This window comes from Protopterus annectens, chromosome 6.part0 (genome assembly GCF_019279795.1).
Source record: "Protopterus annectens isolate FY-2018-M chromosome 6.part0, PAN1.0, whole genome shotgun sequence".
In the NCBI taxonomy this organism is placed as follows: domain Eukaryota; kingdom Metazoa; phylum Chordata; order Ceratodontiformes; family Protopteridae; genus Protopterus; species Protopterus annectens.
In genome coordinates, this window is record NC_056737.1 from 1,558,785,170 (window position 1) to 1,558,810,806 (window position 25,637).

The following is a 25,637-nucleotide window of genomic DNA, read 5'->3' on the forward strand; positions in this document are numbered from 1 at the left end:
AATCTAAATCTTTGTGAGAGGGTTATTCATATCCTTTCTTCTTTCCAGAAGCCTTCCACTAGGAAGATGTACACAAGTAAATGAAACAGGTTCTCCATTTGAACCTATTCCAAGGTTTTAGATCCCTTCTCTGCTCCTTTAGATGCTATTCTTGATTTCCAGGCTGACCTTTTTCACCCCAGCCTCAGTTATTCTGCTGTTAAGGATCAATAGGTTCCATCTTCAGTTTCCACATTGGCATGGATGATACCCGGTGGTAGTCCTTAAGATATCAAATGCCTTTTTGAGAGGTACCATGTTATGATGACTTCCCGTTCATGATCCAGTCCCTCCTTGGGATCTCAGCTTACTCTTGCAAGCCCTCACTAGACCACTTTTCAAACTACTTACTACTCTCTAAAACTTAGGTCTTAGAAAACTCTTTCTGGTAACTGTCAGCAAGGAGGGTGTTTAAGCTTCAGGCACTTTCATCTGTTTCACCATATCTGGTTTTCCACAAAGATAGAATTACCTTAAGAATTAACCCTTCTTTTCTACCAAAAGTAGCCTTTGAGTTTAACCTGAATCATCCTACACATTTACCAATATTCTTCACAAATTTCTGTAGCAATGGAAAGTATTTGCTCCCTTGTCTGGATGTTCATCACCAGCATATATGCTATTTGGACATAACCAAAAATTTCAGAAAATGTAATCCTCTATTTTCTTTTCCAAGACACAAGTTGGCAAGCCTTTTTCCAAAGTGAACATATCCAGATGGCTCTCTGATTGTATTTCCTTTGCTTACTCCTTGAAAGGGATTTCTTTACATGTTAAGCCTAAGGCTCATTCCACCATAGTGGTAACTACTTTATTTGCCTTTAAAGTTGGGCATCTTATAGATGACATTTGTGCAGCAGCAACATGGTCTACTACTCCTACTTTTGTATCCCATTACAAATTGGACATTTAGACTAGGTCTGGTTCCACCATTTTGTGGATTGTTCTCTTCTAGGGCCACCCTGGGGTTGCTACTGGCTAGGGACTCTTTTCCACATGTTGAAATGGATGACAAATGCAACACTGGATATGAAAGTTATATACTTACCATAATGATAGATCTATGCTGTCTTCTACCATCCTTCTCAAACATCCCTCCATGCCCTCTCTAAATTGTCATTGTTGTTTGTGACTCTTGGTTGTTTGTGTGGACCAGCCCAAATTTCTGTTTAAGAAGGTTGTCTTCATGCTTGTAACCTGTTACATGGATAAAATTATTTTCTTGTTGTCTGTTGTTCCAGGGATTGGGATGGGGCAAACTTGACCTGAGGAGAATTTGTTAGAGCAGGGAGTTATGAGTAGAGGAAGCAGAACTACAGGACTGAGGATTCTGAAACTGCTGGTGTTAGATCCAAGTCTGATCCCATAATCCATAGTTTGAGAAGGGTGGAATAAGACAGCATGGATCTATTTTTATGGTAAGTACATAGCTTTTGTTTTCAGAGGATATATTTGCTTTAGAGACAGAAGTAAGAAAGGACGGCTGTAAACTCCATAGTCTCTTGCTGTTCACAGATGGTAGTGCTGCAGGTGTGCCTTTGCAGGACTGAGGTTGTTGACGTGTGTCATGCATGAGAGTCAGATTGTGTATATTCTAAAAGTAGTAGGTAAGACAAGGATGAAAACAGAAATACATACCATGGGTGGCCCACTGGCCCAGGGAAAGTCTACATTCCCAAAGCACAGGTAGTTATAACATTCTTCATGAGAACCAATTAGGAGCAAAGTGATTAAGCAGAAGGTGGCCTGCTGTCCCTTCTAAGGGAGGGTATGCAATATTTCTTGATGCATGCTAGTCCTAGCAAGATCAGGATAGCACTAAAAAACCTGTATGGGGAGTGTGGTAATGTGTAAACACGTTAATGTCTTATAGTATTTACAGCCAAAATGTGGTATTAACAGAAATTTAAAAAAAAATGACCATTAACATATGACAGTTGCTGTGGCTACCAGGTCTCACCTGCATTCTTCAGTCTTTTCCCCATTAGCTTCCAAGATCATTCAAATCCTAAGTATAAAAAGTCAAAAATAATAGTGTGCACTGTAATGTTTCCTTTTCTTTTTAATACAGAATGAATACCTTGCATCAGTGATGGCGAATATTTTGGGCTCTGCGTCTCAAAAATTTGGAAGATGCCTATAGGTTCATAGGTAAGTACTAGGCTATCTGCCCAAGGGCATTTATAAGCCTAGCCAGAGTGTGTTGGCTTTCGCCACCCCCTTAGATTTGTTCCCTGTGCCTCTGACCAGCAGAGCCATTAGTTCCCTGTGCCTCTGTCCAGCAGAGCCACTGCAGTGATCCCCGGGGTAAATTTTCTGTTTCCCATCCACCCATCAAAGTTTCTCTTGAAGAGTGTTAGTGAGGGGCTCTGCCTGATGCATATTGGAATCTTGTTCCAAAGCATGGGGAGTCTCTGGGTCAGGAAGCTATCCCTCTAGCACGTCCTATTTATCATTGTGGTAAGGTTTATAGCCCTAGAGCGTGTGGCTCTCAGGGATTTTTTTTTTTAGGTGGAGCATATCCATCAATTCTGGGTTAGACATGGCCTTGTATGTCAAGCAGAGATCACCTCTGAGTAAGCGGTATGTAACCGAGTATAGCTGGAGTTTCTTTAGTCGGGCTGCATAGGTCATCTGTTTGAGGCCAGTAATCCTCTTGGTGAGGTACTTTTGTGGTCTTTCCAGCTGTTGCAGGTGTCTTGTAAGTTACATCCCAAATGGGGCATTGTATTCTATAATGGGTCTAATAAGTGATGAATAGAGAGGTACAATAATCTCCTTTGTTCTGGATGTGAACCCTTTTGAGATTAGGTGGGCCACGTACAAGGATTTTCTAACCACCTTGGCAATATGATTATCAAAGAAGAGATTTCTACCTACTTGGGTCCCCAGATCCCTTATTACTTTTTCTGTATTTAGGGGACTACCTCCTGTGTGGTAGTTCGCGGGTACTTTTTTTTTTTTCCAAAGGGGATGACTATGCACTTTTTGGCATTCAGCTTGAGGCCGTGATTTTGACACCAGGTATCCATCTCAGTGAGACCCTTCTGGAGGGTGTCTGTATTAGCTGGAGAATCAGTTATGGCCCCTAATTTGAAGTAGTCTGTGAACTTGGTCAGCCAAAGTCCTCCTGTGCTTGCCTGTACCTCTGAGAAGTATATACCGAACAGGAGGGGTTCTAGGACTAAACCCAGGGGGACACCACTTGTAACCGGTTTAGATTCGGAACTAGAGTCTGCAACTCTCACCGTGTGGGTTCTGTCTGTGAGCCAATTTGCAACCCATCTCGTGACGTAGGGGTTAATGTTCAGGTTGGTGAGTTTGTCTATAATACCAGAATGGGGAATGGTGTTGAAAGCCTTTGCGAGGTCTAGGTAGGCTGTGTGGACCTCCTTACCCTCATCTAATGCCTTGGTAACTGTCTCAAAGATGTCCACCAGGTTTAGGAGGCATGATCTGCCCTTAACAAAGCCAAATTGGGTGGGGTCCAAAGTTTGGAGGTTCCCAATGTCTCTGTTAATGAGTTCCATGATGCGCTCCATAGCCTTGCAGACCAGGCTAGTCAGGCTTATAGGGCGATAGTTCCTGGGGTCCATTGTGGCACCACCTTTGTGGAGTGGGATAACTGTTGCTGTGCTCCACTCTGTGGGTACGTAGCCTGTAGAGAGGTTGAGTTTGAACAGTGTGTTTAGGTGAGGGGTTAGTTCATTTTGGAGCTCTTGTAAGACACAGCCTGGGACAATGTCCGGTCCCATTGAGGTTGTGTTTTTGGCTTTGGATAGGGCTGTTTTAACCTGTGTTGGTGATTGCTGGGGCCTTACATTCTTCTGGTATGGTTATGGGCCCTTTAGAGGGTGAGAGGGGTGTGAAGTTTGCAGTGAACCTGTCTGCCAAAATGTTGGCAATATCAGTCGGTTCAGTGTATTTTGTGCCATTCTGCACCGACTCAGAGCAGATCTGAGAGTTTCCACTTAGGTTCTTGACATAGCTAAAGAATGCTTTGTGTTTATCTTTGGAGTCCTTGGCAATTTTTCTTTCAAAGCTAGCCTTGGATGATTTAATGAGGGATCGTAGTTTCTTGCTGATACTGATCAGGGATGTCTTTCCTTCTAGGGATTTTGTTCTTATCTGTACTAGTTTCCTCCTTCTATTGTAAAGCCTGTTTATGGCAGGGGTCCACCAGACTGGTTTCCTTTTCTTGGATGAGTGAGTCTTGGTTTTACTTGGGATAGCACGATCCATGCATTCCTGCAGATGATCATAGAGTGCCTTTATATAGGTTTCAGCAGCTTGGAAAGCATTGTCCATTGGCGTGGGGGGCCGTGAACTTTTCCACCTCGGTCTTAAGCAACGTGAAGTTTGCTTTTGAAAAGTTTTTCACAGTGGTTTCCTTGATTGGGGTTTGGGGTGAAATGTGAATATCCAGAATGATTAGTCTATTGTCTGATCTAACCAGCGAGGGGTTGACGTCAGGTGTGGAACACCGGTCGCCCATGTTGGTGATGACCAGGTCCAGTATGTTGTTCCCTCTGGTGGAGGTGTTGACCATTTGATCCAGGGCGTTCGAGTTTATAAATTCTAGGAAGCGTTGGGCAAGGGAGTTAGTACTTGAGTAGTTCTCCCAGTTAATGTTTGGGTAGTTGAAATCACCCAGTATTAGGGTGTTTGGTAGGCTGTTCATATTTCCCAGTGTTTCCAGAAATGTGGAATGGGGGTCCTGGGTCATGGTGGGTGATCTGTAGCAAGCTACAACCTGGATTGCAGTTTTCCCCATTGTTAGTTTCACTTGGATGATCTCTGATGCATCGTGCTGCACCACTAACCTGGAGGTGTGAGTATCCTTGATGAATATGGATACACCCCCGCCTTTTGTGTTTCAGTCCGGGTTCTGTGGCCGAAAGGTATGGTATGAGTTATAGCCTGGTAGTGATGGGGTGCTCTCTAGAGCCATAAACAAGGTTTCTGTTACTACACAGATATCGATGTTCTCCATACTGAGGAGTGCCTCGAGTGCGTGCATTTTGAGGATTAGACTTCTGGCGTTGAGTAGCATTACCTTCAGTTTTTGGTTTCTTGTGCTATTTACGGTGGTGGGTTTGTCTTTTGAGCCTTGCCTAAAAAAGGTACTATGGGGGCGGCAAGAGCCTTTGCCAGCATTCGAAAGCCTAAGGGGGACAGGTGCAAGCCATCTCTTGTGAAGTAACTTGGCTTGTCGAGCATGTCATCCCAGGCAGACAAATACTAGATCCCCTTTGAATGAAACCAGAAACTTAGCCTATTGTTGAAGTTTATCATTTTTTCTTTATAGTGTGGCATCATTCTTGGTGAGGGCAGGATGCTACTCAGGGTCAAGGTCATACCTGCCTGGGCTTACATGATCAGAGAGCTCTTCCATGTCTCTTTTCATGTAGTCCAGGGAGGTACGTCTCAGGTCATTCACACCAACATGTACAATGACATAGTCATATTTGTACTTGTTCTGGAGTGACTTGAGTGCTTGTGTTATGTGGCAGATCCTGGCGGCCTACAGGCAGCTAATTGTAACCTTCTCCTTGTCCAGCCTAGTTAGTGGGACATCAGTGTGCCTGACTGTAGAGTTGCTTATCACTAGTGCGTTGGGTATGTTATTTTGCTTTAAGGGCTGTGATTGCATGGCACACTGATTATGTGAAGTATGTGTTTCATGGTTGGTGATGGGTTGTGGAGGTTGCTTGGATGTCTGCTTTGGAGGTCTCTGTTGCTTTTGCAGATTTTTATTTAGAGCCTCCGAGTATGTTTTCGTGTATTTATTGGTGTTATTTGCCTTTGTTGGTTTGTTAGGTCTATGTGAGACTGGTGGTGTGTTGCAAGTATTACCCTTCTCCTCTTGACAGTTAGTTACAGTCTGGGGTTGAGAGAGCTTTGCCTCCAGTCTGGCTGTATAATTGCATCTCTCACATATATTAGTGTTTGGTGGTAGGAGGAGAGAGGGTTGTCTGTGTACATGAGGCAGTTGTAACATTGCCTCAAAATGCCCAGATTCACCAGTTGGACTGGAGAGTACACCGGAAACTGCCCTTTGGACATGCCTGAATAGGTAGAGTGAGCTGTTTTTCTGATTGACTGGTGGGGACGAATAGAGAGCCCTGTCCTTCTGGATAGTATAAGGGGGGGCTAGTGCTAGGGGTATTTAGTGCTTGTTATGAGTTTTAAGCAAGTGCTGGGCTGTAAAATGAATGGTTTGAGTGCTAAAGTTGAAGGTTTGTCTAGTTCTAAGGGAAAAATTGAAGAGTAGACTTTGTGGAGTCGGGAATAGTTTAACACCCTAGCTAACTGGTGCTGCCCGGCACGCAAAACCATGCAAATGCGTTTTTTATATCAGAAAAATTAAAGCGGTAGAAATTAGCCCAAAATTGCCAATAAAACTACAGTTTCTGGGCAGAAACCACTCCTCCCATGGCAGGTAGGCTGTTCAGAGCTCCCCACTCTCACTGGTGAACAAAGAAACTTTCTTTTTGCCCAAATAAGGTATGGCCAAACACAGAAGCTTAAACACAGTCCAGGTATCAGCAGGTATCTGAAATTCGACTTTTCTAGCTTAGTAAGGTGAGAAAATAGCAAGATTTTTTTGTTTGTTTTTTTCAAGAAAACAGTAGAAACAAATGCAAAAACACTTTTATAGTGCAGTAATGGCTGCCGCACTTGAGTGGGAAGCCAGTAACAGTTAAAAAATACAATTTACAACAAAAAATGAATTTTAAAATGCAGGCACAAATAAGTGCAATTTCTGTGTAAAATGAGCATTCTGAGAAGCAATAAATGCCAGAAAATTAGCGTTTAGGCATAAATAGCAATAAGTAACAAGAAAAACCAAAAAAATGGTACTTAAACACTCCAAAGTCTCTCCTTTTGTCTCTCTGGCGTTGTAGGTCTCTGCAGGACACCTGGGCAGGATCTGCTGAGCTTATCTATCTTGACTCTGCTGGTGTGTCATCCCTAAACAAAAGAGAAACAATTTTTTACATATTCATTTATTTAAAAAAATACAGTCCAATCGTGTGCTGCCATGTATTATAAATGTAAAAGAAAAATCACTGACTTACAATAGCTAAAATGATATGCACACTGATAATTGGGCTTAAAATAGTGCACCAAAAAATACCCTACTTTTAATAGTAATTTTGAATTGAACTGAAAAAAATATGGAACACACTGCATTTGACTTAATATCAGTTAATGACTTTCTTTTGTTGCCAAGTTTTAACATGTAAGTGCAGGGTCACAAATTTCTTCTATTTTTATTCATTCACTTTTTTTGGTAACTTGAGTGTTGGTGAACACTGGTGTGTCACCCAAAACGTTGTTGCATGTCACCTTTGACCTTTTCAGAGTGCTCCTCTTTTTTGATTATTCACAGTAGATTTAAATGCAATTAACAAACATTTTAAATAAGTATTCTCACTCTTATTTGCACAATTAAATACTATGGTAGTTTAGAATAGTAAACGTTTACGTGATTTTTTTTCTGTATCTGTTTTTAGACCCTTCAAGTTTTTGCCTAATTTATTTGGAAGTGTACCTGTGAAAGAACTTTGTCATTCTTTCTAATAAGAAAAGCTATTAGCATGCCTAAAAATCTTACTAATGTCATTTTAACATGAACTTTAGGTATCATTAAGGATTGCTTGATAATGATATGATGCTCTGTAGTTAGCGTGTAAAGATGATGAGACCAAATTGTATGTAAATGATGCTTGTTTATCTCTGTACTCTCTTCTGCATTCATTACTTTTGGTATACTTGCCTACAGCTAACACAACTTGCTGGCCCAACTTCCAGAGCTTTATCTTCTTCCAGAGCTTCAGCTGAGACCCTCCCACCAGGACGCAGTGACAGGTGGTTTTAGAGGGGCATCAGCTGATGCCATCTTCAGATCTTTCTTGGCGTGCAGTGTTTTAAATATATATGTGTGTGTATGTCTATATATATATATATATATATATATATATATATATATATATATATATATATATATATATACATACACATCACGTGTTCCAGAGCTTTGTCAGGCCATCAGTCAACCTGCTTCCAGAAGCCAGATAAGTACTTTCTATGATATTTATTTATTTATTTATTTTGTAAATTGTTTCCATAGCTAATATCTAATTCTAGTACAAAATGTGAAACTGAAGTGTTTGTAAATGTTACAAATTGCAGTGTGTTTGGGAAGCAGATTCTCCACAAAGATTTCCACAATCTGTACTTGTTTTGTCTCAGCCTAGAGCATGACATGGACTCCTGCCAGCATTGTGCCAATTTTCATCCGAAGGAAAATCCAGAAGAGGAGACCGTCTGTTCAGTCTCTTCAGGAGTTCACAACCAAAAAAAGGGTGTTAATTTGATTGTGTGTCGTCATGGTATCAGTCAAGAGCTCCTGGAACATCCTGCTGAAAAATAAATACACTGACAAGACACAGAGAGAAGTGTGTGGAGACTGAGGTTGTCCCAGCAGATGACTCTGATCTCCCCGAGTCCAGCAGCTCTTGGTGTGAAGAGGTACTTTTGCATCCCCCACACAATGAGTTTGTTTTTGGTTAATACTGCTGAAACAGCCACATTGTAAGCCACCATTCCATTGCCATTTTGCATATGCTTCCAGATTTTTTTTTTTGCACCTCCGCAGGACTAAGCCCTGTGGCTGGTCTACCTGCATAAGTTGTCTAATTTGTTCCACAGTTGTGGGAGCTAGGGATTCCTGGGTAGGCAGAAAGCTATGGTCCATTTGTTTCTGTCCATAAATCCCAAAGAGCTCACCTAGTAGTGGAAAGAGGTGGTAGAAAGTAGACCAGCTCTGATGATCATGTGAGGAAGCCTTCCCTCTCCCAAGGAAGAGCACCCTTCCCTGCAGTGCCTCTTCTAAGTTCCACTGTAGCTGCCTTCTGAGGTTTCCTAATACTCCGTAGGCTAGAGTTCCATGGAGTAGACACCTAGTGCTTCTGCTAGGTGTCATCCATGTGGTGAGCCACAGTGCCCCTCTCCATACAGAATGGGTATGCAGGCAGCAACCACTCACTCCAGTCCTTCCCTGACAATTGCTGCAGGTTCCTATGCCTCCATTTGAACTTGGGTCACCTGCAGTGTAGTCAGGGCTTTATCTCTCTGTGTCATGGAGTGGCTGTTAGCATACCTGTACAGACTGACATCTGTTCTGCACCTCCTGAGACTAATGACCTATAGATTTAAAAGGCTTGTATTTACATCACTGAAGGGAGAGACTGGATCTTCAGATTTTTATCCATGATGAAGTTCCTGGGGACCAGATTCAGATTGCGGTCTCCTACCTAAAAAATGAGGCCTCAAGGATAGTTGTACCTGAAACTGAGAGGCACAAGGCACAGAGAATTGAACTTGTATGAGCCATATTCCCTTGGCCTAGGTTTTATAGTATCTCAGCCCCATCCCAGGCTTCTACAGACCAACTTGTTCAACTAGCTGAGCTTTTCATGTCATTTGTGAAATCCAAAAGGCCAGAACGGGATGTAACAGATGGGTATAGGGCCCCTTTTAAAAAGGAAGAGTTGGCAGCTCAACCTGATGATTCTGATTCTCCTAATTTAGAAGCAGGTTAACTAGCTTATGTTGACCAGATTCCATCTGCTAAGCCATATGAATCAGACACTGAATATAACCCTATTCTCTGCTTCCTCACCAATGGATTTCTTCTTTGGGGACACTTCCTAGAATGAAGGTGGTGCTCCAGTAGGAGACTAAGGAATACTCAGAGGCCCAGTACAGATGCAGAGCTTTCTTGGGCCTGCCTGAGCCTAGATTATTAGTAGTTCCTCTAGTTGTAGGTGTCCTAGATGATGTGCTTACAAATGCATCTATGGAGTCAGACTCGCTCTCCACTTCCAAGGAAGCTTGACCACTTCTGTAGAGTCAAGAACCGTTGCAAGTTCAGTCTTCTAAGATGGCTGCACAATGAATAACAGCTTAAAGGACCACTACGTGCTTTTGAACATAGGTTCATAGGTTCATAGATTAGTACTAGGCTAACTGCCCTTGTGAGACATTTGAAGCCTAGCTATTTCCCCCATGTGAGAATCAAACCCTGCACCTTGTCTTTATAAGGTAAGCACCTTAACCATTATGCCATCCCTCCAACCCCCTTTGTTTCTTTATTCCAAGCATGTGTTTTGTCCTTATCTTTTGATTCTACTACTCTAAAATATCCCCTCTGCTACTTGAAATCATCAATTTGACAGTTTCCCTCATCCTCTGTGTTTACAGTTCTGGTACTGTGAACCATTTTTCAGCTTCTTATACTCTCGCAGTGCTATTTTCAGTCTAAAGGCGCTGCAAAGGTTTGCTAATAATGCCCTTCATTTTTTGCCTTTGCTGCCCAAGAACCACCCTTCTCCAGTCCTTTCAACCTGGAAACGCCCACTTTAATTATGCATTCAGCCGAGTCTTTCAACTCAGCTTTTAGAAACCATAAAAAACAAGTGTGCTGCACAACTTGAGGAACGACTCTCCCCCCTTCAGTTTCTGGACGGATGTGTTTTGTTGATGGATAATCCACAGTAGCTTCAAATCGTGGATGTAGTGTTGTTCTGAAAATATTTTATTTTTATTTAATTCAAGTATGTGATTGAACATTGCCCTTCTTTATAAGATGTGTAGACTATATGATATTACTGAATAGTGTGTTGCTATATATATATATATATATATATATATATATATATATATATATATATATATGTATTGCATTTTGTTTAGTATTCCTTAATATGACTGTTACTATAAGTAATCATATTATGGAACATTAAAAAATAAGTGCAGTGCTTGTTGTTTCAATTGTGCTGTGTTCCTGTTGAGTTTGTGAATGCTCGTAATGCTAAAAGTACTTCTCAGCTGCAGAAGTTCGTTAGGCTAGCAGTACATTTTTTTCTCTTTTTGGGGAGGAAGGAAGTTATACCTGATGTGCTTATTTTACTAAAGATCTCAGATTTTTGCTTCATATTTATGGTCAGTTGATTATAAATATTCAGGTTTCTGTAACTGCAGTCCTATCAGCTACCCAGTTTGTGGATTAATAGCTTCACTTTATCATTAAAAATACGGACTTTCAAGTACCAAGTGTGTTTTGTTTTCTCGGTGGCATTGCAATCTCGGCATTAGTATGCGAGACTCCGCATTTTCGATTATACAGTGCAACAAAGCTATTAGTCCACAAACTGGCCTCTGCATCTTTTTTTTTTTTTCATTTCTAAAATTACACCAAAACCAGTATCCGCTGTACTTTCACCTAGAAAAATTCCATGGACTCTTCCTGTAAAAATATTTGTGTTTCTGGCAAGTCATTGAGAGATTAAGCTGCCTTACTACAACTACAATCATTTCAACTAACAAGACTGTGGATTAATTGCTTAACTTTACGATAAGAAATGCAGACTTTCAAATACCAAGTCTGTTCCATTTTCTAGGAGGTGTGGTGATCTCTGAGTTGGTATGTGAAAGTCTGCATTTTCGATCATGCAATAAAGCTATTAATCCACAAATTGGGTGCTGATCCTTTTTTGTTTAAGATCATGCCAAAACAGCTGTCAGCCATACTTCTCAACTGATATGAATGTCACGGACTGTACCCTGTACATTATTTGGGTTTCTGGCAAGTTGTTAAGGGCTGTAGTCAGTAAATAGTGAAAGAGGTGCTGCACTCCTCTCTTGCATGGTAGGTTGTATATGTGTGTGTAACTGTGTTTTAGAATTCTGCCGATTTCATCATATTTTTATAATTTTTCCTGTTTTTTTTTTTTTTTTAATTTGCAACAAGTTGAACGGACGTTAGTATAGACATTAGAGTGTGACATTTTATATCCATCAGGAAATGCATCCCAGCACAATACCTGCCATTCTAGCAGCTGTTTGAGCTCATATGTGTGTCATCAAGAGTTGTTTATGAACTGCTTCCTGTTGGACAGTGTTTGATTCCCTAAGCCTTCATTTGCTTACTGTGTTACCTTGAGCAAGTCATTTATCCAGACAGTGCTTTATGGCAATTAGGAAACTTGCTTTGGATAAATTCATCTTTTAGACTGGCATTTTTTGTGAGATATTTGTCATGTTTTCATTATTCCAGTTTATCTAGTTAGTTTATAATTTACATTTTTTAACAAAGTAAATACATTTGTCTAAGGTCCCTTTTCAGGCATGACAGTGGTAATAACACCCACGATTTTAGATCCAGTACACACTGGTAATATGTTAGCAAGCATATTCAATACTGTTTTTACATAGACCAATAATCCCTGAATCCCCTAATGACACAATAACATGTATTGAAAGGGATTTTTAAGACAAAATGTTTGTTCCATGTTTCCTGGCTATGTCCCTCATTGTCTGCTATGGCATTCTCAGTAATGTTTCTTAAACAATCTTCTCAAACTGTTTGACCTTAGTTTAGCTGTTGTCTTTGAAGTTTGGTACAGCGCAATGGTGATGCGATACCAGAAGGGAGGAACTACCTTTTATCCTAGAAATTACAGACCCATCAACTTATAGGTTCATAGGTACTTCCTAGGCTATTAATCTGTGTTGCCTGCTTGTCATAATTCTTAGCCCTTACATTTTGCAATGCAGATATCCTGAGATGTGTCAAACAAGTATATGGTGGGGTAATTACCATGAGTGTCAGTGGTGCCAAATCAGGGGGAGAATTTGTGGTTGCCCATCCATTCATCTAAACTACGCTTGATTAAAGGAAGAGTAGCACTATACTTTAACTGGAAAAGAAGACTGTTTTACAGAAGGTGTATTCTGTTTGATGCATACCTGTTCCTACAGCATATTCTGTTAATTTTGCAAAAGTGATTGAGTTCATTAGCTTTGACCCCTGAGGAGTAAATGCCAAGGGTGAATAGTCTGAGGACTGATTTCTGGGGCACTTCACTAGTGAGAGGTCCTTTAGAGGAACGAGAGACACCCATCCTTATTTCCCAGATTCTGTTTGCAAGTCAGTTTGATATATAATGCTTTACATAGGAGTGAAAATTTAACTGGGAGAGTTTACCTGTGATGCTTGAGTGTGGGGTTGGTGATGAATGCCTTGACAAAGTCCAGATAATCAGTGTTCCCTAATTTGCCCTCGTCCATTTCCACAGTGACTGGAAAAAGTTAACTAGATTTAGTAGGCAGGTTCTTCTCTTGATGAATCCAAACTGGGTTAGCTTGAGAGTCTGCCGGTTACCTATATCCTTTTTATTTGTTCCATAATGATCCTTTCCATAGGCTTATAGGTAAGAATGGTCATGCTTATGGGTCTATCACTACCTGAGTCAACTGAAGCCAAACTTTGGTGCAAGAGAATGACTGTCGCTGTTCTCCCTTCGTCAGCACAAAGGCTGTTTTGAGGTCAATACTGAACAGCCTCTGTAAGATGTCCAGCAAGTTATATTTCAGGTTAACCAGTAGACAGCCTCATATGTCATATGGCCCCATAGATGTAGTACTCTTGGACATGGATAGTGCCTGTAGTACTTGTTCTTGTGAGATTTTAGAAGGGGTTGATGCAAGAATTTTTATTCTGAGAATATTTGAGGAGAGTGGAGGGTGATGTTGTAGCTAAATTTGTTCACTAGTACATTTGCTATTTCCCTGGGTCTAAGCATGTGATATCATTTACTATTAGCTCTGTGCAGTGCTGGGCATTGTGTCTTGAGATTTCTTGCATAGGTAAAGAAGGCTTTGTGGTTGTCTTTTCCATACGTGGCTCTTTTTACCTCATATTTGTCTTTGGTTAATTTAAATAAGACCCAGAGTTCCATGCTTAGTATATCAAAAGTGATTTCGGCTTCTTCAGATTTAGCTTTGTTTTTGTGTGCTGTGAATTTTTTCTTCTGTTATAGAACCTGTTTATATTGGGGTTCCAGCACAGGGTTTTATTTTTGAATTTAGCATTGTATTTTTTTCTGGCGGGGATAAATGCATCTGTGTAACTATTTACATATGGACAGAATTTGGCAGTAAAGGATTCCATGTAAGCAGTGGGATCATATACATGGAAGGGGCTTTCAAATTTACCCATGTCATCACTCAATGTTTGTAGATTAACTTTTGTGTAGTTCTTGAATACTGGAGGATGTTTCAGGCTTCATTCATCAGTCGGAAGGTGAATGTGACTGACTTCAGGTCTGAATTGACTGAGGAGGAAACAACATTTGGTGGGCAGCAGATTTGCACCAGACTTATCAGGGACAGGAATGTATGGCCTCTGGATGGGGTGTGGGCCAACTGGTCCAGATAGTTTGTATTTATGAAGTCCAGAACTCTCTTTAGATACATGTTTGAGGACTTACATACCTTCCAGTTTATGAAGAGATAGTCAAAGTCTTCTAGGAGGATGGTGTTTAGCTTAATACACAGGGACTCCATACATGGTTATGTAGGAGGTATGAACTGAGTGGGACATAGAGGAGAACTTGCAGTTGCATACGATGCGATAAAGAGATTTTATTTATAGTAAGCTGAATGTGGAGGAGTTCCATGTCATTTTTTTTAAAGAACATAAAGAAATCTCCGTCTTTAGTGCCTTTGTCTAATATCATGTGCTATACGTGTGATGGGTATTGAAGCACTGATGGAGTGCTTTCACTGGTCTTGAACCAGATCTCTGTGACGACATATATATTGATGTTTTCCTGAGTACATAGTGCTTTTAGGGTGTGGAGTTTTTTGTTAAGGCCTCCTAATGCTAAGCAGCACTATTGTAATGTTCAGGTTCTGTTCAGCTATGTTGAAAGTTTTATGCTTTAAAAGACTAACATTTTCCAAAAATGGTGCTATGTGGGTTGACCAGGTTTTAGCCAGTATACACAAGTCTGGGGGAAGAGGTGCAGGCTTCCCTGGCAAAACAGTTAAGACCGTCTGTCATCTCTTCCCAGGCCAGTACATATATTGCACCCCCTTTGAATGACACCAGAAGGTAACCCAACTTGTAAGCACTAAATAACCTACTAATTATTACAACACTCAACCTTCCTCATTACCTAGAGGAAAACAGTTTTGGTACTTACTTTCCTCACTTGCTTAGAGAAAAACAGCTCTTGTACTCACTTTCCTCACTTATCTAGAGGAAAATATTTTTTTTATTCAGGCATGTCCAAAGGTCAGCTCCCAGTGTTCTCTCCTGTCTATCTGATGAATTTGGGCATCTTGGGGCAATGTAGAAATTGCCTCATGTACACAGACAACCCTCTCCTCCTACCACCCAACACTACAACCTGTGAGAGATTCACTTATCTAGCCAAACTGAAGGTAAAGCTCTCTCCAATCATGACTGAACTTGACAGTCAAGAGGAGAAGGTAAACACTTGCACCACACCACACTAATCACATAGTCTCACTAAATCTACACCACCAAAATCCAGACATAGAAACACAAAAACATTCACGGAGGCTCAATAATAATCTGCTCAAGCAACAGAGACCTCCAAAGCAGAAATGCAAGCAACCTCCACCCCCCAACACAACCGAAATGACATATAGCCAGCAGACTCAGTGTGCCACTCAACCAGAGCCATTAAGGCAAAACAACGTACCCAACACACTAGTAATAGGCGACTCTATAGTCAGGCACACTGATGTCCCACTCACCAGGCTAAACAAGGCGAAGGTTACTGTCAGCTGCCTGTCAGGTGCCAGGATCCGCCACATAACCCACGCACTCTGGTCACTCCACAACAAGTACAAATATGACTCTGTCATTGTCCATGTTGGTGTGAACGACCTGAGACATACCTCCCTGGACTACATGAAAAGAGACATGGAAGAGCTCTCAGATCTTGTAGCCCAGGCAGGTATGACCCGAGCCCTGAGTAGCATTCTGCCATCACCCAGAATGATGCCGCAGTACAAGGACAAAATGATTGACTTCAACAATCGGCTAAGCTTCTGGTGCCATTCTAAAGGGATCCAGTATCTGTCTGCCTGGGATGACATGGTTGACAGACCACGATGCTTTGCCAGAGATGGCCTGCACCTGTCACCCCTGGGATTCAAGATACTGGCTAAGGTTCTTGCCGCTCCTATAGTGCCTTTTTTAGGCAAGGTTCAAATTACAAATTCACCACCGTAACAGGAACAGGCAAGCAAAAACTGAGGGTGATGCTACTCAATGCTAGAAGTCTAAATCTCAAAATGCACTCACTCGAGGCACTCCTTAAAATGGAGAACATCGATATCTATGCAGTGACTGAGACCTGGTTCAAGGCTCCAGAGAACACCCCTGCACTACCAGGCTATAACTCATACCACACTTTTCGGCCATGTAACCTGGACCGGAACACCAAAGGCGGAGGTGTGTCCATATTCATTAAGGGTATCCACACCTCCAGGCTAATTGCTCAGCATAATGCAGCCGAGGTTATCCAAGTGCAACTAACTCTGGGCAAAACTGCAATCCAAATTGTAGCTTGCTACAGATCACCCACCATGCCCCAGGATTCCCACTCCTCTTTTCTTGATGTACTGGAAAATATTAGGGTTCAACCAAACACCCTAATAATGGGCGATTTCAACTACCCCACCATTAACTGGGAAAACTACTCATGTACCAACTCCTTCGCTCAACGCTTTCTGGAATTCATAAACTCCAATGCCCTGGATCAACTTATCCACACCCCCACCAGGAGCAACAATATCCTAGATCTAGTCATTACCAATATGAGTGACTGGTGTTCCACACCTGAAATCAACGCCTCATTGGTCTGATCCAACCATAAGCTAATTACCCTAGATGTCCACATCCTGCCTCCACCCCCCATTAAGGAAACCATGGTAAAAAATTTCTCCAAAGCCAACTTCATGCTTCTTAAGACAGAAGTGGTGAACTTCATTCATGACACCCATGCAGATGGACAATATAGTTACGACTACTGAATCCTGCACAATTGCACTTTATAAGCACTTACATGAGTGCATGGATCATGCTATCCCATACAGAACCAAGATGCTATCTTCCAAAAAAAGGAAGCCAATCTGGTGGTCCCCTGCCATAAACAAACTGTACAACAGAAGGAAGAAACTCTTGCAAAAGAGAGTAAAATCCCACGAGTGGAGGAGCTCCCTGGTCAGCCTCAGTAAGAAGCTGCGATCCCTGATAAAATCCTCCAAAGCTAGTTACGAAAACAAAATCACCACTGATTCTAAAGACAACCACAAAGCATTTTATAACTATGTCAAGAATCTGAATGACAACACTCATTTCTGCTCTGAGTTACAGCACAATGGCACTAAATATACAAACCCAACTGATATTGCCAACATCCTGGCGGATAGGTTCAGTGCTAACTTTACCCCCCCTCTAATCCCCTAAAGAGCCCATCTCTATACCAGAAGAATGCACAGTTCTTGTAATCACGGCTGCACAGGTAAAAACCACACTCTCCAAAGCCAAGAACACAGCATCCATGGGACCAGACAACATCCCAGGCTGCGTTCTACACGAACTACAGAATGAACTGGCACCCCACCTAAGTACCATGTTCAATCATCGCCTCACCTCAGGCTTTGTGCCTGCTGAATGGCGCACAGCAACGGTTATCCCACTCCACAAGGGGGGAGCCACCACGGACCCCGGGAACTACTGCCCCATTAGTCTGACGAGCCTGGTCTACAAGGCTATGGAACGTATCATCATGGAACTTATAAGCAAAGACATTGGTAATCTCCAAACTCTGGATCCCACCCAGTTCGGGTTTGTAAAAGGCAGATCATGTCTCCTAAACCTGATAGACTTCTTTGAAGCAGTCACAAAAGCCGTAGACAAGGGTAAGGTGGTTCACACAGCCTATCTAGATCTTGCGAAGGCTTTTCACACCATCCCCCACTCTGGAATTATAGATAAACTCACTAAACTAGGTATAAATCCCTATGTCACAAGATGGGTTGCCAACTGGCTCACTGACAGAACCCACACTGTGAAAGTAGCAGACTTCAAATCCGACTTCAGACCAGTGACAAGTGGAGTACCACAGGGTTCAGTCCTGGGTCCTCTCCTGTTTGGTATCGACTTCTCTGAAGTACAGGCTAGCACAGAAGGTCTTTGGCTAACGAAGTTCGTAGATGACTGCAAACTAGGAGCCATAATCGAAACTCCTAATGATGTGGACATCCTACAAAAGGGCCTCACTGAGACAGATGCCTGGTGTCAAAGCCATGGCCTCAATCTCAATGCTAAAAAGTGCATTGTCATCCCCTTTGGTTAAAAACTCTGTATCCATGAAATACAACATAGGCGGTAGTATAGTTAACACCGAAAGTGTGATAAGAGACCTTGGGACACAGGTGGACAGTAGTCTCTCCTTTGATAATCACATTGCCACAGTAGTCAAGGAATCCTTCTACATGACACACCTCATCACAAAAGGTTTCTCATCCAGAAAAAAAGAGGTCATTGTTCCCCTCTGCTCATCACTCATTAGACCCATTATAGAGTACAACGCCCCTTTTGGTATGTACCTCACAAGACATCTACAACAACTGGAAAGGCCGCCGAAATACCTCACAAAGAGGATTACCGGCCTCAAACAGAAGCCCTATGCAGACCGTCTCAAAAAACTCCAGCTTTACTCCGTCGCATATCGCCTACTCAGAGGTGATCTCTGCCTAACATACAAAGCTATGTCAAACCCAGAGCTGTTGGACATGCTCCACTTAAAGAAATCCCAATCCCTCCGTGCTACACGCTCTAGGGACCTAAACCTTGTCACCACAATAAACAGATCATGCCAGAGGGATAGATTCCTGTCCCAGAGACTTCCCATACTCTGGAATAAACTACCTATCTATATCAAAGAAAGCTCCTCATTAGCACTCTTCAAGACAAAGCTTGTTGATTGGATGGGAAATAGGAAATTCACCCCAGGGATCACCTCTGTGGCTCTGCTCAACAGTGGCACAGGAAAATAATTTTCTTAGGTGGCAAAAGCCAGGGTACCTTTTTGACTGGGCTTAGATAGCCTAGGTCCTACCTATGAACCTATAAATTGAAGTCCATAGTCTTCTAACATGTGCATGATGATTTTCATCCTGTCTCAGTGCATGCTCCTCTGTTGGAGTTCTTTCTTTTCAGTAAGTGTGCACAATTGTGTAGATCATCTTGGCTGTAAACTGTTTTTTGCAGACAGAAGGACGCTGCTAGGTGGTCAGATGTGGGGAGGATAGTATTTATGACTTCTGAGTTGATTGTATTTGCTGTTGATCTGTGTAGATGAAACTGTGGTTTGCAAAAGAGTGACAGATACCCCTAATATAACTGCATTCTGGCAGCTGAAAAGCTTTTAGATGTGACTTAATCAATGTGTTTGAAGGAAGGCAAACAAGGCAACTATTATGTGCCATACAGATTGTAGGACATGGTAATGAGGTCTCCCCTGATCTCTACAAATGCATTATGTAGTCTTGCATGATTTCTGTTTTCATTTAACAAGACACTTACAAACAAAAGAGAAATTGTCCCACATATTCCTTTGCACCTGTGATGAACCTGGCAGTATTATCTTTATGATTGCACAGAGGTTGCATAAATAAACTAGTGTATATATTTTTGATAATCTTCAGACGTCTTGACCATCATTATGTACGAGTATCAACTCTGCATCTTATGTTTAAGCACTGGTTTCCAGTGGAAGCTTTTTTACATTTCAGGTGATGCTACTGTCTTGAGACATCTAAAAGTATTCTAGGTCATTATCTCTGACTTTAATACTCTCTTCTCCAGTGTCTTTTGTTAGCAAGCCATTACAGTCATTCACTGAGTCAATATCTTTTGCATAATCTTTGCATCTTCTCAGCATGACAACTGCTACTTTGCTACCCCCTGCAAGTTTGGGTCATTGTTATTCATCATGCTTCACAACTTATGCATATGCATCTCTAAGACACTGTTATAACATTTGAATTTATCCATTACTGCTGCCAAAAACTACTTTTTGGAGACTTTGAGTCTGTACTTCACTTTGAAGATACAGCACAGCTGGTTAAAAGAAAGTTTGTCCTTGGTAGTACAATACAAACAGATGCACCCCTTTTCTTTTGACACTTTCCCCCATTACTTAACTACATGTTCTACTTATGCACATTCCAGCTAGGTCTTGTCATCACATTATGAGGATAGTTGATGTGGTAATGATTCCAGGCAAACTACCCTTTCCAGTTTGATCCCAGCATTACCATTGAAACATGTTTTATTATAAATAAAGTATAGTGGAATTCATGCAGTCCACAAGTTTCTGCTTTTATTTTGTTACCCAACTGGGACTGAATAGGCTTCATTGCTGTTATTTCTGCCCATAGGTGGAGATGACTTGCGCTTTGATACATGAAGTGAAAACAATAGCAGTTGTACTATGTCATTTCCACCTATTAGTTTCTCTCGATATGTAATTTGCCAAAAAAAAAATAAATAAACAGGTTGGGAGGGTGGCTTAATGGCTAAGGTGTTTGCCTTGCAAACACAAGGTGTAGGGTTTGAGCCTCACAAGGGATAATTGGCTAGGCTTAAAATGGCTCGCAAGGACAGTTAGCTTAAAAACATTTTTTGATTGAATGGTGTACCTATCTGTATGTATTTCATGTGTGATATTCTCTAGACCTGTCAATTATTTAACCTACTCTATGTACAGATATTCTATAACTGTTGATTTTCTTATGTTTCAAGGTGGTTTTAATTTTTCACTTTTATTTTTATTTTTGATTTGATTTTTATTGTAAAAATATGTAATACCTCTGGAGCTTTTCTCCTCAGGTTTCCACTGAAAATGGGCCCCTGGCTCAGTTGGACTAACCCAGTTAACAAATTTCAATAAATAAAATAATTTATTTTTAAACAAGTAGCACAATGCTTATCTGCATTGAAAGTTATAATTTCAGATCAGTATAAGTTAACAGCCATCGTGTTGTTGCCTTACAGTAAGACGTTGTCCTGTTCGATTCTCAGCTAGAGCGCCTTCTGTGTGGAGACATGCGTAAATGGGCGTACCTTCGTTGAAGGTTGTGCGTCAGAGCTGGCAACTCAGCATGTAAAAATCTACTGCCAATCATTAGTGGACCGGAGTTCCACTGTGGTGACCCCTAACCGGGAAAAGCCGAAAGACACAACAACAACATAAGTTAACAGCCATCACAAATGTTTTTGTAAAGGTTTTCATGGACATTATTTTTGTTTATCTTGGTTAAAAAAACAGCTTTTTTCATTTTCTCTTATCACTGTAAATCATCTTTGGTCGACCATTACAAGTATTTAGTGACAACACCATAGTGATGCGATACATAAACAAACTGGGAAACCATATCATACCCTCTGCGCAGACCATCCCTTGGTAGCCAGGGATATAAATGGATCTGCTCCTGCATCTCACAAGGCTGACTGCCATAATAACAATATATTTCATCTTTTCTTATCTCAAGAATAAATCCTGTCTGCACTCCTTCCCTCACTTCTGATTTTCTCATTACAATAATATGCTCCTACTCTCACTCAGCTATATCTTTCTCACTATTACTGTCTTCCTAATATGATTTTTCTCTCCCCTTAGAAACAATTTTTTTGCAAACAATGATTTTACTGCAGCAGGGACCTACACTGATATTAATATATTCCCATAAAGTAAAGTCATTGCTGCTCATAAACTTTCTTTGTATAAATTTCTGCTTCTTATATGTTATCACTTAATCTCATTTTGCATAATCTTATGCTAGATATTGTCCAATTTCTCATTAAACTATTGATGGAACAATATTTGGAGCTTCTCTCCCCAAGCCTCTGTTGAAAAGGTGTTAATGCCAAACCCAACTAGACTATCTCAGTAAAGAATGGAAATTTAAAAAAATAACAATATTGCTTTTCATTGCAGTCTCACTATGCAGGCATTATGATTACTGTCGGAGCAAAATCTTGTAATAGACAGGCTGAGCAGGACCAGGACAGAGCTTCATACATTAAAACTGAAATTGAATCACTGGATCATCCAGGAATTGATCCATCTATGGAGAAGACCTCAGATAGATCTTTTTGCCTCCAGTCACAGTAAACAGCTAACTAAATTCTGCTCCAGGACTCCATGCAAGAAACCCTGAAAAATAGATTTTTTTTTTCCCCTTGGATAAGACCAATCCTGTATGCTTTTCCACCCATTCCACAAAAATCCAGAGTCATGTAGACTTCCTTTTGGCCCAGGAAATAGTGGTTCTCCCTTCTATTGGCAATGGCCAAGGGCAATTAACACAAGGTTATTCAAATTGTAACTACTCACACAGAGGACAAGGGGTGTTTGATACATCCCAGCACGAAACAACTGGAACTAACTGCCTGGATGAAAGAATCCTAATATGTTTTAAACACATGTTTTCTGAGGATATGCAACAGGTATTAAGGGAGGATGGAAAACGTGCTACTACAATATCATATATGAGTAGATGTAAAAGACTTTCTAGTTGGTGCCAAGACAGGAAAGCAGCATCTTTTTGGGGCTAGCGTTTCTCTGGATTTGCATTCATTTGAAACTTACAATCCTCTGTCCCTATCTTACTCCTCCATCAAGATTCATTTGCCTGCCATTTCATCATGTTGGCACGTGGATCCCCTTCATTCGCTGTAATCTTATGTGAAAATGTTTCTCAAATGGATGTTGTGTACAAAAGCTTCTACAAAATAGGTGGTGCCTCTTTGAGATCTTAATTGTGAATTGGATAAATAAAATTTTGCTCCATATGAACCTGCTTAAATGGCTGAATTGCAAGAAGAGTTACCTGAGTTTCAAGCTCTTATGGTAGGTCAGTCATTTCATAGCCAAAAACCCAGTTGGGCAGACCAAAACCAAGAAATCCAACAGCCCAAAGCAGATGGTGAAACAATGAAGCCCAAGGAACGATCGTTTAAAATCGTAGTTTATTACACATTGTGTGCAATAAACTGCAATTTTAAACGATCATTCCTTGGGCTTCATTGTTTCACCATCCACTTTGGGCTGTTGGATTTCTCAGTCTTATTTCAGTTACCTGAGTTTCGAGCTCTTATGGTAGGTCAGTCTTATTTCAGTTACCTGAGTTTCAAGCTCTTATGGTAGGTCAGTCTTATTTCAGTTACCTGAGTTTCAAGCTCTTATGGTAGGTCAGTCTTATTTCAATTACCCGAGTTTCAAGCTCTTATGGTAGGTCAGTCTTATTTCAGAGTCACCTGAGTTTCGAGCTCTTATGGTAGGTCAGTCTTATTTCAGTTACCCGAGTTTCAAGCTCTTATGGTAGGTCAGTCTTATTTCAGTTACCTGAGTTTCAAGCTCTTATGGTAGGGCAGTCTTATTTCAGTTACCCGAGTTTCGAGCTCTTATGGTAGGTCAGTCTTATTTCAGTTACCCAAGTTTCGAGCTCTTATGGTAGGTCAGTCTTATTTCAGAGTTACCCGAATTTCAAGCTCTTATGGTAGGTCAGTCTTATTTCAGTTACCTGAGTTTCGAGCTCTTATGGTAGGTCAGTCTTATTTCAGTTACCTGAGTTTCAAGCTTTTATGGTAGGTCAGTCTTATTTCACTTACCTGAGTTTCGAGCTCTTATGGTAGGTCAGTCTTATTTCAGAGTCACCTGAGTTTCAAGCTCTTATGGTAGGTCAGTCTTATTTCAGTTATTCGAGTTTCAAGCTCTTATGGTAGGTCAGTCTTATTTCAGAGTCACCTGAGTTTCAAGCTGTTATGGTAGGTCAGTCTTATTTCAGTTACCCGAGTTTCGAGCCCTTATGGTAGGTCAGTCTTATTTCAGTTACCTGAGTTTCAAGCTCTTATGGTAGGTCAGTCTTATTTCAGTTACCTGAGTTTCGAGCTCTTATGGTAGGTCCGTCTTATTTCAGTTACCTGAGTTTCGAGCTCTTATGGTAGGTCAGTCTTATTTCAGAGTCACCTGAGTTTCTAGCTCTTATAGTAGGTCAGTCTTATTTTAGTTATCAGAGTTTCAAGCTCTTATGGTAGGTCAGTCTTATTTCAGAGTCACCTGAGTTTCAAGCTCTTATGGTAGGTCAGTCTTATTTCAGTTACCCGAGTTTCAAGCTCTTATGGTAGGTCAGTCTTATTTCAGTTACCCGAGTTTCGAGCTCTTATGGTAGGTCAGTCTTATTTCACGTAAATGCCAAAAAGCACTGTATGAGGAGAAGCAATGCACCAGACAGCTCAAGATAAAATCCAATGGTTTATTAACAAACAGCAAGTAAAACGGATGCAACACAACACGTTTTTCATCTAATGCACAGACTTCTTCAGACAACGAACAATAAATAAAGACCAATTATATAGTAAAAGTAAGTAGGCAATTAATTCAAATCTTCCAATAGAAACATCTCATGAATATATATTATGTAGTGTTGTCATACCTAGTTCCCGAATCAAATATACATAGCCAACTTCCACATCCAAAAAATGATCACATGAACTTCACTTTTGTTGAAAATATATAAATTCAAACCAGTTAAAAACAACTTTCAAGCATTTTATAAAGTCCATAAATGTATAAAAATTGATGTAGTATTAAGGCTCAAAGAAATAGATTCACGAGAAATTTTGAAGCCAAAACTTCAGCCTACACTCCCTTCTAGTGGCCAAACTATTAATAACAGCAAATAAGACTTGTAAATACGCCTGCATATATTCAATACCTAAATATATTTAAAATGTAAATAAAAAATGTACTAACAGGTGAGAATTCATAAATACCTCCAAAATAAATAATTCCTATAAATAAATAATAATATAAATGAATAATGATCGTAATACATATATATCCCCTAAACTCTATAAAAGTCCTTTAATAAAATACACTAACAATGGATACAGCTAGATGGAACAAATTTTATTGTATTATAATCTAGCAGCCCTCATTTTTAGAACTGGGGCTAGGGAAACATAGTCATGTAAACCAGGGAACTTATTGGCTTCCAAAATAATCTGCCAATACAGTTCCAGGTATTCTATCTTAGTTTCCCATAAACCACCCCTTTCATCTTTATGAACTTCTTCTATAATAAAAAACATATATTTAGCTAGAGGACAACTAGTGGTATGTTTATATAATGCATTAGTAAATTTTCTATGTTTTTATATCGTTAATATGTTCATACACTCTTCTCCTAATCTTCCTCTCGGTTTTTCCTACATGAAAACTTGAACAGATTTTACAAATAGCAAATATAAACAACCCCAAAAGAGTCACAAGTACTGTGAATTTTACCCTTAATCTCTTATTCCTCTAGACTCAATGAAGACACTGCTAGTATCAGCCATCCACAGACATTGGAGACACATCTTGCATGAAAATGTAGCATGGACCTTCATAGATTTCTTTTTTTCATCTCTTTGTTGTGGTGTCAACCAATCTTTAATGTTCCGTCCTCTTCTAAAAACAATTTTAAGAGGTGTATTATCATTTATATTAAGGTCACTAATCCTAATAAATTTGTCCCATTCTTTATCAAAGACTTTTTGGATAATACCAGCATCTCCACTAAAGTCAGTGATAAAAACCCTATCATGATAATTCCCTCTATTCTTAGTGGTATCCATGAACTCAGTTGTA

General features: G+C 40.5%; 1 protein-coding gene across 1 annotated transcript in view; it reads left to right on the plus strand.

Moving 5' to 3' along the window:
• LMLN (leishmanolysin like peptidase) overlaps window positions 1-25,637 on the plus strand; it is a 2,253,233-nt gene that overhangs the window by 1,943,246 nt on the left and 284,350 nt on the right. The gene's annotated exons all lie outside the window — the stretch shown is intronic.